The sequence below is a fragment of the Coregonus clupeaformis genome, chromosome 29, assembly GCF_020615455.1.
Source record: "Coregonus clupeaformis isolate EN_2021a chromosome 29, ASM2061545v1, whole genome shotgun sequence".
Taxonomy (NCBI): Eukaryota; Metazoa; Chordata; class Actinopteri; order Salmoniformes; family Salmonidae; genus Coregonus; species Coregonus clupeaformis.
The window spans coordinates 28,199,729-28,215,973 of NC_059220.1; positions in this window are offsets into that span (position 1 = coordinate 28,199,729).

Consider the following 16,245-nt stretch of genomic DNA (forward strand, 5'->3'; position numbering starts at 1 on the left):
AGATAGTTTGACAAGCTACTCTAACTGAATTGAGAGCCTGAAATGGCTTGGTAGCTAGTTCTGAGGTTGGGAGATTAGGAACCTATCTCAACCAGCTCACACAGTCTCACATCAGAATTAGACGTCCATCCATGTTTCTCAAACGTCAAATTTTGGAATTGTTCCAAAGGTCAAATTTCGACGTGTTTGGTTACTTCTCTGTATCGTTTTAGTTTAGGTATTTACTCAGAATTCTTAAAGTTAGGCATTAACTCCGAATGGTTAAGGTACCGGTTAAGGTGTGGGATAGGTTTAAAACAAAAATATAAAAAACAACTTTCTAGCACTGAATTTGCACATGCAACCTTTGGAACCAGAGGCAGATGCTTACGCCAACAATACAATTGCTAGATGGCTAGTATTACAGAGAAACAACAAAACATTTTAGCTGTATTTATTTATCAAGAAGGAATCAATAGGCTACATAGCTTGATCAAATTCATTTACAAACATACCTCCTGCTAGTCCTGCCCATCACTGGCAGCTCAAATCAAACACTGTGTGTGTCACTCTACACTTTCTCTCCTTCTCCACTGATGATATTGTGCATGCACTAGAGTATCGAGCATCTAAAATAGCATATCTTTGCTCCGTGGCCTGCACCTTGGAAGGAACCACTTACTAGCGAGAATGGGGGGGGGGTTACTCTTTGCCTGGTCCAGTCAGTGTACCCCCTCCGCAAAATACCGCTGACAGATCTTTTTCAAAATAATTAAGATAAAATGTGGGCTTAAAAATGAAGTTGAGTAATTAATTTAACATCTGAAAAAAAAAAGGCCAAATCTGAGTGGGCACATGCCCTAAGTCACCTAAGCCATCTAACCACACACACACACTGAATTGATGAAATGTCAACATGTGTTTTATCTAATGCTTAACAACATTCTCCAGAAGGAGTCAGTAGTCATGAGGTTCCCTGAGGGAAGAACTCTGGAGGTGAGGGTCAGGGGTCAGCATCATGGTTAGATTAAGGCTAGCCAACAGTGATGTCTGGTCACGGGGTGGTTGGTACAAAACAACACAATCCACTCAATGTAACTACCTGCAAAACAAGACAATAACAGCCAACCTAATTATGCTTAAGGAGAGTATTGTGAAAGGGAACACAATACCAAAACACATGATTTCATTACACTCAGACACATTGAGCTGTTCCTCAGATTGAGTTGTTGGGCCGTCTCCATCTCTCTCTCTCTCTCTCTCTCTCTTTCTCTGTGCATTCTTGGCATGCCTGTAGAGGCTGATGACATGTGCTGATAAGAATGTGTGCTGAGAGAGTTAAAGGACTCCCGTGTGTCTCTCGCTTTCTGCACCTCCGGGCCTTTTTCACGCCATGAGGCATGTGAAAAATCAAATGGGGCATCAGGATTTTGGGAAATGGGGAATTTCATGGCTTAATCCTTAAGAGTCGATTGATGCACCTGTGCGTCGATTATCTAATTAACATAATAAATCAATTCCCATAAAAATCTAGATATCTGCTTTTTTTATGGTCTGCGTCCCAGGAGACATCTCGAAAATCGGTCTTCTCACGAAAACGTCTGTAGTGTCCGAACAGTTTGGCCACACAAGCCCCATGGTACTCATCTGAAGTCGGTACCGTCGATGTGCCAACTTCTGTCTGTAGCGTCCAAACCGTTTGGGCTGTTTTTACAGGCCCTGCTGCCCCAGCTGTGAGAAGACAGGGAGTTATACATCATCTGACAGGAAGCTCCAACGACGCACACGCCTGTGCTAGCTGCCGAGTTAGTGCAGTGTCCTTAGCTAGCTAGCTATGTTGTGCTAGCGAGCAAATATGCTAACATTAGCTAGCTAGCTAAACATTTGGCTATGGGCTGGCACTGGCAGTATGGGATTATGGAGAGTGAATTAAATTGTTTCTTCATCATCTTGCTAGGTAGTTATCTAGCTGTGGTCATCTGGCTAGTATCAACAAGGGCTTTCTACAAAATAGCAACATTAGTGCTAATATCAACTAGCTAACATTGGAATCTAGACCATAAACTAAGCAACACACACGGAAATGAATTGCCAAACAACGCTACTGCCTCCTTCTGGTTTGGAGTATTTTAACAAGGCTGAGTGGCTGACGACTTCAAGGTCTCATTGAAGACACGGAAGTTAAACCCCTACAACTTATCCAGAACGCTGCAGCCCATCTGGTGTTCAATCTTCCCAAGTTCTCTCATGTCAGCCCGCTCCTCCGCACACTCCACTGGCTTCCAGTTGAGTCTTGCATCTACTACAAGACCATGGTGCTTGCCTACGGAGCTGTGAGGGGAACGGCACCTCCTTACCTTCAGGCTCTGTTCAGACCCTACACCCAAACGAGGGCACTACATTCATCCACCTCTGGCCTGCTAGCCCCCCTACCTCTACGGAAGCACAGTTCCTGCTCAGCCCAGTCAAAGCTATTCGCTGCTCTGGCACCCCAATGGTGGAACAAGCTCCCCCATGACGCCAGGACAGCGGAGTCACTGACCACCTTCCGGAGACACTTGAAACCCTGCCTTTTTAAGGAATACCTGGAATAGTATAAAAGTAATCCTTCTACCCCCCCCCCCCCATAAAAAAAAGTGGTTGTCCCACTGGCTATCATAAGTTGAATGCACCAATTTGTAAGTCACTCTGGATAAGAGCGTCTGCTAAATGACGTAAATGTAAATGTACTGCAGGCATTGTTAGCAGAAAACAGGATCCTCCATTATAGTGAATGGAGAAATGGCAACCTGTGGTCTATCTTCGTGTAAATAAATAAAAAATTTGAAGACAATCATGGTACCAATAATTGCTTATAACACACTGTGTACAAAACATTAAGAACACCTTCCTAATATTGAGTTGCACCGCTCCCTTTTACCCACAGAACAGCCTCAATTCGTCAGGGCATGGACTCTACAAGGTGTCGAAAGCATTCCACAGGGATGCTGGCCCATGTTGACTACAATGAATATCACAGTTGTGTCAAGTTAGCTGGATGTCCCTTGGGTGGTGGACCATTCTCGATACACACAGGAAACTGCTCAGCATGAAAAACCAAGCAGCGTTGCAGTTCTTGACACAAACCGGTGTGCCTGGCACCTACAGTACTACCATACCCTGTTCAAAGGCACTTTAATCTTTTGTCTTTCCCATTCTCCCTCTGAATGGCACACATACACAATCCATGTCTCAATTGTCTCAAGGCTTAAAAATCCTTCTTTAACCTATCTCCTCCCCTTCATCTACACTGATTGAAGTGGATTTAACAAGTGACATCAATAAGGGATCATAGCTTTCACCTGGATTCACCTGGTCAGTCTGTCATGGAAAGAGCAGTTGTTCTTAATGTTTTGTATACTCAGTGTATGTCCTTGAACCAATTATTTTAAAATCACACACAGAAGAAGTTATAAGGATAATTGAGTTGCCAATGGTAGTCTGCAGTACACCGGTCGGCCTTCAACTTAAGTTACTCAATGAGAGGGGGCAGCACTGAGCTAGCCTGCAACGTCACTTCCAGGAGTAGCTCAAACTGCGCATGTTATGTTTCCATGAGATGCCATCTTAACCGACTGCATTTGGCTTCAATACACTGTTGAGTCTTCACATTAGAATGAATGGTGTCACGTGATCGATGACTTTGTCCATTCATATATACCGTAATGGAGGCTCCACATAGGAGGAAGGGGAGGACCATCCTACTCAGTGAAAATTGTGAAACATTAAAAAAAGTAATGCTTTTTAGATAAAACTATACTAAATATATTCATCTCACCAAATAACTTATTAAAACAAACTGTTTTGCAATGAAGGTCTACAGTAGCCTCAAGAGCACCTTCTGGGGTAGCCGGAACACAGCTATTGTCCATCCTCCTCTGGGTACATTGACATCAATACAAAACCTGGGAGGCTCATGGTTATCACCCCCTTCCATAGACTTCTACAGTAATCATGACGACTTCCGGAGGATGTCCTCCAACCTATCAGAGCTCTTGCAGCATGAACTGACATGTTGTCCACCCAGTCAAAGGATCTGAGAATTAATCTAGTACTGAAAGCATAAGCTACAGCTAGCTAGCACTGCAGTGCATAACATGTGGTGAGTAGATGACTCAAAAAGTGAGAAATACAATAGTTTAACAGTTTTGAACAAATTAATGTCTTCAACAATTAAGGAGAAGCAGCAGAGAAAGAGAGAGAGAGAGAGCCTACTCAAACACCCGGCTCAAACAGAGAGGAATGCTATTTATGTTAGCTAGCTGGCTAAGGCTATCCAACACTGGAACTCTTCCAAGTCAAGGTGAGCTTTCGGTTTTATTAATTTATTGCCTCTGGGGCCCGTCGGTGTAACTGCTAAACTGCTTGCTGTACACTGTACTACGTGATTGTAGCGGGATTCCTAACTCGTTAGTTCTAGTAGCTATGTTGACTATGACGTTAGCTAACATGGTGGCAACGATTTAGGCTGTGTGTTTAGCGGTTATGGTATGAAGGTTTGGCTTGGAAATATTTTTTTGCCTGGTCATAGACAGCTGTTGTGTTGTGCACTGAAGTCCACAAGCGAAAGGAAAAGGTGAGAAGAGGAGCGTGTGTGGATGCAAGAAGGTATGATGCTGTTTGTATGTGGTTGCTATGAACGTGAACTGTGTGTGCGGGTGATCAGGGGTGTATTCATTCTGCCGATTCTGTTAAAAAACGTTTCTTAAACGGAAGCAAACAGAACGAAATGGGGATAAATCTACCTGAATTTGTCCAATAGAAACTCTTGTTTGCAACTGTTTGGACTAATGGTTACACCCTAGATCAGCTAGATGTAGGCAAGAGTATGCAAGGCGGTATTGAATGTGTCACTATCTGTCACCCTGATTACTCCAATTTGTCTTTCGACCTGTGGACCTACGTTATAAACGTTAATTTGCAGGCTAGGTTGTAGCATCCTCATGATGGGTACAGGGAAAATTAAGGTATCATGTAGTAGCCTAAACCTATCGATGTTACATTGAGCTGGGTGAATGGAATATGAATGACAGTCATCCAATATGCTATTATAGAAATAAGGCCATGCTCATAAAAAAATCGTCCTCCCTAATCTTAAACAGCACCAACAGCCACTGACATAATTACATTATGAAGGGCATCTCTGAACAGTTGAAACTGGATTTCAAAGAGCTGATTGATTCTCTGCTAGACACTAATAAAATAACCATCATATCTGGCCCTGTGCCCTCTCTGAATAGTGGCATTGAATGCTTTAGCAGGATTATTTATTTTCACAACTGGCTACGTGATTATTCCAGCTCAATGGGTGAAAACCTTTGTTGAACATTTCTATACCTTTTGGAAACAAAACACGTTTTATAAGGTGGATGGGATCCACCACAATAATTTGGGTTCCTGTATCCTTTCACAGCATTATAAGGCTGCATTGAGACAATGACTTAAAAATGACCCAAGCCCAGCTCACTTAATCCCTACCATTGTGTCAGTGAGTTGTCATAATGCTTCAGCAAACATTATCCCAGGGGCGTTGGCAGACACAATGTAAGTAACCTAATTTATGTCCCTCTAACTGCCATGAATGCCTCTGCTGATCCTACAGCTATTGTATGCAGTAATCATGTACCTATGAACCAGAGTTATACTGTTAGCACTGAGGCGGTGTGCCCTAGTAGGAAATCCACTGTGTGCAGCTCACCCTGCACTATCGGCTCAAACATAAATAACATGAGCATGTCTACTTCTGCTAAGCTAAAGCAATGAAATCTAAAAATAGCCCATATTAACATATGTAGCCTAAGAAACAAGGTTCATGAAATTAATAACTTGCTAGTAACAGATGACATTCATATTCTGACTTTCTCTGAAACTCACTTAGATAATACCTTTGAGGATACAGTGGTAGCAATAACATCTACAGAAAATACAGAAATGCCAATGGTGGAGGTGTTGCTGTTTATATTCAGAACCACATTCCTGTAAATCTTAGAGAGGATCTTATGTTAAATACTGTTGAAGTAATATGGCTACAGGTTCATCTGCCTCACCTAAAGCCCATTCTTGTGGGAAGCTGCTATAGTCCACCAAGTGCTAAGAGTATGTATCTGGATAATATGTGTGAAATGCTTGATAATGTATGGGATATCAACAGAGAGGTATATTTTCTGGGTGATTTAAATATTGACTGGCTTTCATCAAGCTGCCCACTCAAGAAAAAGCTTCAAACTGTAACCAGTGCCTGCAACCTGGTTCATGTTATCATTCAACCTACCAGGGTAGTTGCAAACAGCACAGCATGTATTGATCACATCTTTACTAATGCTGAAGAAATTTGCTTTAAAGCAGTATCCAAATCCATTGGATGTAGCGATCACAATATAAATTAGTAGCCATATCTATGAAAACCAAAGTTCCAAAGGCTGGGCCTAATATAGTGTATAAGAGATCATACAATACGTTTTGTAGTGATTCCTATGTCGATGATGTAAAGCATATTTGCTGGTCTGTGGTGTGTAATGAGGAGCAACCAGACGCTTGACACATTTATGGAATTGCTTATTCCAGTTACTAATAAGCATGCACACATTAAGAAAATGACTGAAAAAACTGTTAAATCCCTGTGGATTGATGAAGAATTGAAAAATTGTATGGTTGAGAAGGATGAGGCAAAAGGAATAGCAAATAAGTCTGGCTGCACAACCGATTGGGAAACGTACTGCAAATTGAGAAATCATGTGACCAAACTGAATAAAAAGAAGAAGAAACTATACTATGAAACAAATATCAATTATATAAAGAATGATAGTAAAAAGCTTTGGAGCACCTTAAATGAAATGTTGGGCAAATGGCAAACTCAGCTCCATCATTCATTGAATAAGATGGCTCATTCATCTCAAAACCCACTGATATTGCCAATTACTTTAATGATTTTTCCATTGGCAAGATTAGCAAACTTAGGCATGACATGCCAGCAACAAACGCTGATACTACACATCCAAGTATAACTGATCAAATTATGAAAGACAAGCATTGTAATTTTGAATTCTGTAAAGTGAGTGTGGAAGAGGTGAAATTATTGTTGTCTATCAACAATGACAAGCCACCAGGGTTTGACAACTTGGATGGAAAATTACTGAGGATAATAGCGGACGATATTTCCACTCCTATTTGCCATATCTTCAATCTAAGCCTACTAGAAAGTGTGTGCCCTCAGGCCTGGAGGGAAGCAAAAGTCATTCCGCTACCCAAGAATAGTAAAGCCCCCTTTACTGGCTCAAATAGCCAACCAATCAGCCTGTTACCAACCCTTAGTAATGTTTAGGAAAAAATGTGTGTTTGAGCAGATACAATACTATTTTACTGTAAACAAATTGACACCAGACTTTCAGCACGCTTATAGGGAAGGCCATTCAACAAGCACAGCACATACACAAATGACTGATGACTGGCTGAGAGAAATTGATGATAAAAAGATTGTGGGAGCTGTTTTGTTAGACTTCAGTACGACTTTTGACCTTATCGATCATAGTCTGCTGCTGGAAAAACATGGGTTATGGTTTTACACTCCCTGCTATATAGTGGGAAAAGAGTTACCTGTTTAACAGAACACAGAGGGTGTTCTTTAATGGAAGCCTCTCCAACATAATCTAGGTAGAATCAGGAATTCCCCAGAGCAGCTGTCTAGGCCCCTTACTTTTTGTCACTAAAGTAAAGCCAGTGTGACTATGTATGCGGATGACTCAACACTATACACGTCAGCTACTACAGTGAGTGAAATCACTGCAACACTTAGCTGCAGTTAGTTTCAGAATGGGTGGCAAGGAATAAATGAGTCCTAAATATTTCAAAACCTAAAAGCATTGTATTTGTGACAAATCATTCACTAAACCCTAAACCTCAACTAAATCTTGTAATGAATAATGTGGAAATTGAGCAAGTTGAGGTGACTAAACTGCTTGGAGTAACCCTGGATTGTAAACTGTCATGGTCAAAACATATACTGTAGATACAACAGTAGCTAAAATGGGGAGAAGTCTGCCCATAATAAAGCACTGCTCTGCCTTCTTAACAACACTATCAATAAGGTAGGTCCTACAGGCCCTAGTTTTGTCGCATCCTGGCCTACTGTTCAGTCGTGTGGTCAGGTGCCACAACGAGGGACCTGGGAAAATTACAGTTGGCTCAGAACAGGGCTGCAGGCCCTTAAATGTACATGGAGAGCTAACATGAATAATATGCATGTAAACCTCTCATGGCTCAAAGTGGAGGAGAGATTGACTTCATCAAGTGTTGACATGCTGAATGCACCGAGGTGTCTGTTTAAACTACTAGCACACAGCTCGGACACACATGCATACCCCACAAGACGTGCTACCAGAGGTCTCTTACATTTACATTTTAGTCATTTAGCAGACGCTCTTATCCAGAGCGACTTACAGTTAGTGAATACATATTTTTTTTTTTATACTGGCCCCCGTGGGAATCGAACCCACAACCCTGGTGTTGCAAACACCATGCTCTATCAACTGAGCTACATCCCTGCCGGCCATTACCTCCCCTACCCTGGACAACTGTGCGCCGCCCATGAGTCTCCCGGTCGCGGCTGGCTGCGACAGAGCCTGGATTCGAACCAGGATCTCTAGTGGCACAGTTAGCACTGCGATGCAGTGCCTTAGACCACTGCGCCACTCAGGAGTAAGTCTTCACAATCCCCAAGTCAAGAACAGACTATGGGAGGCACACAGTACTACTTAGAGCCATGACTACATGGAACTCTATTCCCCATCAGGTAACTGATGCAAGCAGTAGAATCAGATTTTAAAAAACAGATAAAAATACACCTTATGGAACAGCGGGGACTGTGAAGAGATACACAACTCACAGGAACAGACACATGCATACGCACACATGCTAGCACACGCACTCCTTTCCTGACAATGGCTCACTGCTCATTGTACTGAGTGACTTCAACCTCCCGACGTCTGCCTTCAATTCATTTCTTTCCACCTCTTTCTTTCCCCTCCTTGCCTCTTTTGACCTCAACCTTTCCCAGTCCCCACACACAAGGCAGGCAATATGCTTGACCTCATCTTTACTAGATGTTGTTGCCTACTAATCTCACTTCAACCCCCCTCCAGGTCTCTGATCAATACTTTGTTTTTTTTCTCTCCTCCAACCCTACCCACTCAGCCCCTACCCAGATTGTCATGCGCCATCGCAGTCTTCGGTCTCTCTCTCTCCCACTAATCTCTCCTCTTCTATCCTATCATCTCTCTCTTATGCTAAATCCTTCTCCCGGCTCGGCCCTCCCCTCCTGCGCCGTGGCTGAGTGACTCATCGCAAGCTTACAGAACAGGGCTGCGGGTAGCTGAGCGATAATATAGAGGAAAACGTAACTTCCGGAGGACCGATCATCCTTTCACTCCCTCCTCTCTACCTTCTCTTCCTCTATATACACTGCTAAAGCCACTTTCTATCAGTCTACATTTCAAGCTTCTGCCTCTAACCCTAGGAAACTCTTTCCACCTTCTCCTCCCTTCTTAATCATCCACCCCCTCCCCCTCTCCCTCCCTCCTCCCTCTCTGCGGACGACTTTGTCAACCACTTTGAAAAGGAAGTTGACGATATCCACTCCTCATTCACTCAGCCTATTGAGTCCACTGCTCCTCATTCACACAGAACTACCCTACGCCTTGACCTCTTTCTCCCCTCTCTTTCCACATGAAATCCTGCAACTAGTGAGGTCTGGCCACCCGACAACCTACCTGCCCGCTCAACCACATCCCCTCCTCCCTTCTCCAGACCATCTCTGGAGACTTTCTCACATTCCTCACTTCCCTCATACAACTCATCCCTGACCACTGGCTGCGTCCCTTTTGACTTAAAAATGGCCAGAGTCACTCCCCTCCTCAAGAAACCAACACTCGACCCCTCTGACATCAAAAACTTCTTTCATTTCTTTCCAAAACACTTGCACGTGCCATCTCTGACCAACTCTCTCGTTATCGCTCTCAGAACGATCTTCTTGACCCTAACCAGTCAGGCATCAAGACCTAGACTGCTCTCTTTTATGTGACGGAGGCTCTCTGCACTGCCAATGCTGATTCTCTCTCCTCCGTTCTCACCCTCCTAGATCTATCTGCTGCCATCGACACCGTGAACCATCAAATCCTCCTCTCCACCCTCTCAGGGCTGGGCGTCTCAGACTCTGCACACTCTTGGATTGCATCCTACCTGGCAGGCCACTCCTACCAGGTGATGTGGAGAGGATCTGTGTCTGCACCTCATACTCTCACTACTGGTGTCCCCCAGGGCTCGGTTCTAGGCCCTCTCCTCTTCCCTCTATACACCAAGTCACTCAGCTCCGTCATGTCCTCACATGGTCTCTCCTATCATTGCTATGCAGATGACACACACCTACTTTTCTCCTCCCCCTTCTGACACCCACGTGGCAACATGCACCCTCCTTACCTTCAGGCGATGCTCAAACCCTACACCCCAACCCGAGTACTCCAATGGTGCAACCAGCTTCCCCCTAAATCTAGGACAGCATAGTCCCTGCCCATATTCCGAAACATCTGAGAGTATCTTAAATAATCCCACAGCACCCCTCCTCGCACCCCTTTTGCGTTTTGTGAACTAACACTCGCACTTGTTCTCATCGACGGGGCTGTAGTGGAACAGGTTGAGAGCTTCAAGTTCCTTGGTGTCCACATCACCAACAAACTATCATGGTCCAAACACACCAAGACAGTCGTGAAGAGGGCATGACAAAGTATATTCCCCCTCAGGAGACTGAAAAGATTTGGCATGGGTCCTCAGATCCTCAAAAAGTTCTACAGCTGCACCATTGAGAGCGTCCTGACTGGTTGCATGACCGCCTGGTATGGCAACTGCTCGGCCTCCGACTGCAAGGCACTACAGAGGGTAGTGCGTACGGCCCAGTACATCACTGGGGCCAAGCTTCCTGCCATCCAGGACCTCTATACCAGGCGGTGTCAGAGGAAGGCCCTAAAAATTGCCACCCTAGTCATAGACTGTTCTCTCTGCTACCGCACGGCAAGCGGTACCAGAGTGCCAAGTCTAGGTCCAAAAGGCTTCTTAACAGCTTCTACCCCCAAGCCATAAGATTCCTGAACAGCTAATCATGGCTACCCGGACTATTTGCATTGTTTATCTCTGTTTACTATCAATGCATAGTCACTTTAACTCTACCCACTTGTACATATTACCTCAATTACCTTGACTAACCTGTACCCCCACACATTGACTCTGTACCGGTACCCCCTGTATATAGCCTCCGTACTTTTATTTCATTTTACTGCTGCTCTTTAATGATTTGTTATTTTCATTTTTTACTTATCTATTTTTTACTTAACACTTATTTTTCTTAAAACTGCATTGTTGGTTAAGGGCTTGTAAGTAAGCATTTCACTGTCTACACCTGTTCTATTCGGTGCATGTGGCAAATAACATTTGATTTGATTGATTTGATTTGACCCCCCCACTAGCACTGACTTTGCTGATAGCTACATTATTGAGGAAAATGTACTTACTATGACGGAGATATGTGGTTGTCCCATCAAGCTATCTTAAGATGAATGCACAAACTGTAAGTCACTCTGGATAAGAGCATCTGCTAAATTACTCAAATGTAAATGTAAAATGTATAAACAGGGCTATAGATAATGTTGTCTTTATGGGGCATCTACTGATGTTTGCTTTCACACATACACACACACACAATCCAGACCACAGACACACACTGCAGCGCTAGCTGTTGCGCTAAGGTCATTTAACTAAGAAACTAATTCCACTGAGCAAACATAGAAGACTAATATAATGAAGAAGCTCGTCCTTTCAATTTCCAATTTTGCAATTGTATTTTGTGCAGACCACTTTAGACAGATATAAAGGACAGGCTCATATACTGCATCTTGAATGTCATTTTTCCAGAGTGGAATGATATCCTTGTAAACAGTATACAGCTACATCCTTACATAGACCCTCACTGAAGTAAAGTAGTGGATGACATCATTGGATAGATTACATGTTTTCCACTGGAGCATCGGATCTACCCTGGAGGGTAGAAAAAGAACACAAAAAGAACTGGGTCGTTCCATCAATTTGTTAGCTTTTGAGAAGTGTAACTTCTCAAAATTCTGTCAAAAAGAGCACATTTTCAACTTCATAAAAAACATGTTTTCCCGTCTCGAGGTTAAATAAAAAAAATACTATAGTAAGTGCCTATTAAGTGCCAAATAAAGTAACAGGGTTGACCGTAACAGGGTTGACGATTACATCTTAAATCAGCCATAAATCCCCTTGTGACAGGGGGAATGGAAGCTTGTTGTGTGTTTTTTTTTTTACATTGTTAGAACATTTCTAGCCTGTCTATTTATGGGTAACACGGTTGACGTTTTATGCTCGACCCGCTCAGTTTTCCACCACAAAACACCAGAAAATTGCCAAAAAAAGTAGAACCAGCTCACCTGCTTTTAAACTATGATTTGCCTATTAGATGTTCAATGTTTCTTTTGAAAAAATATTTTAAAAGGAATAGTTTCATCATATTAAAATGAGAGTTCAGTTCACGTGACAGGGTTGACCTTAAAATGAAGGACAAACTTAAATGAATCACTAGTCACATGAATAAAATTATATAATCTTCAGAAAATATCTAGGGCATTACAACGATGGTGACAACTTAGATACATTTTGTGGTTAAGTGGGTTAAAATCTTCCTAGAAGTCACAGAGGGTGCATGGAGGGACATGTCAAAATGTAGCAAGTCTTTATTCATATTACAAATCAGATTTATTGAATTCTTCATGTGGTCTTTATTAAAGGGCACTTAATTTAATATAACAGGCTTTTATAATTCAATATTGGTACACAATTTCTACTTAAAAAATGTAAAATCAAAGGGACACAAAAGGCACTCTTTTCATGGAACGACCCACCTGTCTGTGCACTTCCATCACTGGGTCTTGGGCAATGAATGAGTCTGTGTGTGAGGGAGTGTGTTGTCTTTTCATTATGAACATCATAGTAGTTGTCCCGGGTCACATTTTTCGGTGACATGTTGTGTTGATGTGAAGGGGAAGTTTCTCATCAGATAGAGAAAATATTTCAGAGTAGGGGATAGGAAATGGCTGCTACATCATCATCCATGACCTATGATCTGTGCTCATTCTAGCAGGGTGACACACACCACCTCCACCCCTATGGGCCTGGTGGTAGTGAGGGCCCAGGCTGGGCTGGGCACCTGTGCTAAGGAAGCTGATGCAGACAATGTGAGAATGGTTTGACTATGATGATTGATGAGAGGGAGGTGATGGATGGGGCGGGGGGCATTGAATATGATCTATGATAACACTCCTCAAGTGAGCATGATAAAGAACTTGAACATTGCCCCAGTAACTTACCATTCATGGCCCTCATAGTAGACACTAGTTTGGACCTCAAATAGATAACTCCTAGTTCATCATACTGCTTGGCCCTCTCTCTCTCTCTCTCTCTCTCTCTCTCGCTCTTTCTCCCTCCCTCCATTTCCAGGGTCATCCCCTCTTCCCTCTCCTGCTCCACCCCATCCTGAGACTGCCTGTCACCCTGCCTGCCCGAAATGCTCATCCTGTTTCCTCTCTCCCCCCATGGACAGGAAACCACTGAAGCTGGAGCCCACGGACGGACGGACAGACAGATGTATACACACAGGGGGCAGGAAGTGATCTCACTGCACCTGCAACCAGGAAGCTGGAGCCAGTAGAGACAAACAGACACATGGCCCTGAAACCCCCATACCTCCCCTGTAGCTCCCCCGTCACTCCTCCCCTCCACCCCTCTGACACCCCCATGTCTACTCTGACTCCCTCACCAGCTGTGGGCATTGGGCCCATAACACAGGAAACAGAAGAGACTAGCTCTGCCTCTCCTTTCAGATATCACACTTCATTCTCTTTTCATCTGGCCTATCAATCAATCAATCAAATGTATTTATAAAGCCCTTTTTACATTTACATTTACATCATTTAGCAGACGCTCTTATCCAGAGCGACTTACAAATTGGTGCATTCAACTTATGATAGATTTTTTTTTATGGGGGCGTGGGGAAGGGGGGGGTAGAAGGATTACATTATGCTATTCCAGGTATTCCTTAAAAAGGTAGGGTTTCAAGTGTCTCCGGAAGGTGGTCAGTGACTCCGCTGTCCTGGCGTCGTGGGGGAGCTTGTTACACCATTGGGATGCCAGAGCAGCAAATAGCTTTGACTGGGCTGAGCGGGAACTGTGCTTCTGTAGAGGTAGGGGAGCTAGCAGGCCAGAGGTGGATGAACGTAGTGCCCTCGTTTGGGTGTAGGGTCTGATCAGAGCCTGAAGGTAAGGAGGTGCCGTTCCCCTCACAGCTCCGTAGGCAAGCACCATGGTCTTGTAGTAGATGCGAGCCACAACTGGAAGCCAGTGGAGTGTGCGGAGGAGCGGGGTGACATGAGAAAACTTGGGAAGGTCGAACACCAGACGGGCTGCAGCATTCTGGATAAGTTGTAGGGGTTTAATGGCACAGGCAGGGAGCCCAGCCAACAGCGAGTTGCAGTAATCCAGACGGGAGATGACAAGTGCCTGGATTAGGACCTGTGCCGCTTTCTGTGTAAGGTAGGGTCGTACTTTGCGAATGTTGTAGAGCATGAACCTGCAAGATCGGGTCACCGATGTCAGCAGATGTCACAAAGTGCTATACAGAAACCCAGCCTAAAACCCCAAACAGCAAGCAATGCAGATGTAGAAGCACGGTGGCTAGGAAAAACTCCCTAGAAAGGCAGAAACCTAGGAAGAAACCTAGAGAGGAACCAGGCTCTGAGGGGTGGCCAGTCCCCTTGTGGCTGTGCCGGGTGGAGATTATAACAGTACATGGCCATTAAGGCCAGATTTTTCTCCTAGATGTTCAAACGTTCATAGATGACCAGCAGGGTCAAATAATAATCACAGTGGTTGTAGAGGTTGCAACAGGTCAGTACATCAGGAGTAAATGTCACTTGGCTTTTCATAGCCGGGCATTTAGAGGTTGAAATAGCAGGTGCGGTAGAGAGAGAGAGAGTTGAAAACAGCAGGTCTGGGACAAGGTAGCATGTCCGGTGAACAAGTCAGGGTTCCATAGCCGCAGGCATAACAGTTGAAACTGGAGCAGCAGCACGACCAGGTGGACTGTATCATCTGTATCATCAGACGGATATAGTGGAATTGAACAGGTCTTGGCAAGCCCATACCCATTGGGCACACTCTGGTTGACAGATCAGTGCTGTTTCCACCTTATTTCAACACAAAAACGTCCTTGAACTGGCGTCTGTGCCAAGCAGACCTGGATATGTGATACAGGTTTATGTGATACAGGTTTGAGTGCCCCCTCTCTGCACTCTCACTCAGGGTTATTTACTCTTTCATTCGATTTAAGTACCTTCTGTAAATATGATAATATGCAATGTGTGATTGAATTGAGCCCTACAGTAAGTGTATAGGAAACTCGTATGGCATCGTTCCTCATGTGTCTGGATGATTTTCTGCACTCAATGGGAGTGTGTGGCGTGCAGTGTGTGTATGTGAATAGTATGCTGAGTGAATATGAATTAGCTCCATTGGCATGGACTACTGTACTGCAATGATTAAACCACAGTGAGACTGTACAAAAATCTAGTCCAGGGATATACTACAGCAGCAGCAGCCCACTGACACACATTCTCCAGATGGAAAAATAGAGATTAAGGGCTCTATTCAATCATATCCAGTTTAGCCGACATCCGCATAGCGGTTGCTTTGGCGGTGGAGGTAGAACTGCTTTAGAGCTGTCAAATCCACAAGTGGCTCCTAGCATTATCCCTTAAGCGGACATTGCCATTGGCTGCACGGAGTCACATTAACACAAATCCCACGCAGCCTTGTTTACACGTTTGAACACTGGAATGTGAATGTCATCTACACCTCAATTAGGATGATAGAAATCCTCATTATTTAGTTGAATGATGAATCTAGGCCTTACTCTCTCTCTATCGCTGATCTCTGCTCCCTGTTCTCTCTCAAAATGCTGTGTGTGTGTGTGTGTGCGTGTTTGTGTGTGTGTGAAAATACTCACTCACTTATGGTACGTATTTTAGGAATATTTTCCCATATTGTGGTTGAGTGTTTGTGAGGGAGGAGTGTTTCAGAGGATTACTTTCTGTGTCCTGTAAACACATTTGT